A 3,020-nucleotide genomic window follows, 5' to 3' on the forward strand; every position below is an offset into this window, starting at 1 on the left:
GCTACGGGGCGGGCGGGCGCTGCCACGCACTGGGCCCGCCCCGGGGGCGGTGCCGCGCACTCCTCCGCCCGCCTCGGGGAAGGGTTTTCCTGCTCAGGCTTGCGGGTCCTCCAGACTTGGGGCAGGACACTGTGGCTCCTGGGTCCTGTTGCCGGGACTGTCCATGCTCTTCCTCCCCCTTTCCCTCCAAGGGGGCTTGATATCATGTGCACAGCGATGACGGGGATCTGTAGGGCATCTCAGTGTCTCTTAGAGATTTCATTTTCTTTATGCCTTCCCCAAATTCCAGAGGTGAGCGGTTAAGCCTAGGGTGGATACAGTTGTTGACACCTCTGAGGACTCTGGAACTATAAAAAACAAAGTCTAGCCCCGGCTCCCAAAAGGGAATCACGTAATTCAACCCCCCCCCCCCAAGGAATTCTGAGAGTCATCAAGTAAATTCTTGCTGCAGCGGTTGAGATGGATGGGGGGGTGTTGGGCGGGGGGATGTAAGTGGGTAGGTGAGTGGATAGGTGGATGGATGGGGGTGTAGATGGCTGGATTGGTAAATGGATGGATGGGAGGATGGGTGGGGGTAGATGAATCAGGATTAAATGGATGGAGTGAAAAATTTCAATACCGCACGAAGACATTTAAAGTAAAAGCGGATCAAAGGTTTCTGGAGCAAGGGCTCCTGGTCCAGATGTCAGCCAAGCACATCCACATCTGGACAAAATCTGCCAAGCCAAGGGAAAGAGCTCAGAGACCCTGGAACCTCTTTCCCACTCTAGGTCAGGGATGGGGGAAAAGGAGCTTGAAGGAATCTGGATGCTGAGGAGAAGTGGTCTTTCAAGAGGGAAACAGATCTACAGGATGCTGAGTGGGAAAGGCTGTCTCTTCTGTACTACTTAAGGTTAAAGACAGAGTCTCAGCCTCGAAGATAGGTAAAAACAATGCCGGGTGGAGTAGGGTGGGGTGTGTCTAAATCCTAGCACTCTGGAGATGGAAGAGCTCCATTGTCCAAAACCAGCCTGAGTTCCCAGACCCAGCCAGAAGAGAGAGAAGGAGGGGGAGGGGCAGTTGTCAAAGCCAAGCTGCAGGAGGTATAGGAGGACCAGGAGTTCGAGACACGCGCAGTCCTAGAGCTAGTGACCATATAGCTTGCGGCCAGAGTGGACTGCACGAGACCCTAACACCACCCACCCAACCCCCAACAAAAGGAAGCAAATTACAGACAAATGTTTGTAATGATTATTTCCAGGTTGTGGTATAGACGTGAACCTAATTTCTGCAGCATTTCTAGGTCACATTATTTCTGCACAGTTCTTCTTTTCTTGTTTCTCTCTTTCTTAAGAATACTTACTACAGTTGGACATTGGACATCAATACCTGTACAATTGAAGAACTACGTGTCCATTCTGGAAAATAAGAACAGGCTAGAAAACGGGAGTCCACCTCATTGTGCAGAGGTTCACTCACTCTCTCACAGATTGTAGAAGAGAGGCCCAGGGCCATCCAGCAGCAATCTCAAAGTCACAAGACGAACCAGAGGAGGAGACCTCAGCAGAATCTAGAACATTCGCTTCCTAGCTGGGGACTTAGGGCCAGGAGCGGCTGCAGCTGGAGACAGGACTTGGAGCCAAGCAGCCACCAGCATCTGCTGAGTGTTTTAGACTCAGGCTGAGGACCGAGCTTTCCAAACCCTTGGAGGAGGAAATGTGAATGTAAAGGGGAAAGAACCAGCCAGCCCATGTTGGCTGGCTAGGTTTTCAAAGCTCGTCTTCCATGCTCAGAACTGCCCTTCTAGTCGGGCATTTCACTTCTGTTTGCAAGTCGAGAGCCTAAGGCTGGGAGAAGCATTATCTGCTTGGCATCATACACTTGATGTGGGCCACAGTACGGAAGCACCAGACAGCTCCCAGCTAGAACTGCCTGTTTGCCAGAGTCCAACGAGGCTCTCACTGTTGGGATTCTGTAAACCCAACTCCACAGTTACCTGGCAACCTCCAAGTACGCTCCGCCCCACAGTTACCTGGCACTATAAAAGAAGGCTGCTTGCCCCCTCCTCTCTGTCTTGGCCTCTAGTGTTCTCCCTCTGCTTTCTCACCCCCCACCCCCATGTGCTCATGGCTGGCCTCTGTGTCTCTATTCCTCTTCTTCCCTTCTCTCTCTGTTCTCCCCATGCCCTGAATAAACTCTGTCCTTCGGGGTGAAGGGATTCCCAGCACAGGTCCGCCAGAGGCATTCCCCTTTCCCCCATGCCTCCCCGCACCTCCATGGAGCATGTTCCCCCAACTCTCTTCATCTTTTTCCTAACATTGGTGCTGAAACCGGGGACATCAGCTTTTTCCTAACATCCTCTTTTCTATAAAAACATCACTCACCAGTGATATACCCCAGATAGAAAACATTCCTAGGCAATCATCAGAGTCTAAATTAAGGGAGAATTTCGGTTTTAGAAACTGCCTGACCCTTAAAGAGGAAGAATTCACTCTTGTAAAGCCTGACCTTACACTCTTTTGGTATCTGTTTCCTGTTTGTTTCATCAAATTGCTAGACCTTGAACCCAGTCCAAGCTTCGTGTAGGGTGGCCTGTTCCTTTAAGCAGGGGTGGTGGCTGCTGCCCAGATGTTGCTTCTAGTATTTCTAGTACGTGCTCCACGTGCTATGGACTGTTAAAGGCACAGGACTCCACTTTAATAGAAAACCGCTGGACAACTGCAGGATGGGGAAAGGTGGAGTGTGTGTGTGTGTGTGTGTGTGTGTGTATGCGCACTCGCGGTTTCCTCTTGTTATTCATTAAAAGGATGTTAGAGAGATGGTTCTGCAGTTAAGAGACTGACAGCTCACATACTCCTGTAACTCCACCTGCAGGGATCCCACACCATCTTCTGACTTGGACATACCATGTGCGCACAGAGGAGTCAGGGCTCTCCTTCCATCATGTGGGTCCTAGGTGCAGAACTCAAGTCATCAGTTGCTGGCGAATTCCTTTACCTCCTGAGCTGTCTTCCCATTCGATTTTTATTTTAATTTTGAAG

This window comes from Micromys minutus (genome assembly GCF_963924665.1).
Source record: "Micromys minutus genome assembly, chromosome: 9".
Lineage (NCBI taxonomy): Eukaryota > Metazoa > Chordata > Mammalia > Rodentia > Muridae > Micromys > Micromys minutus.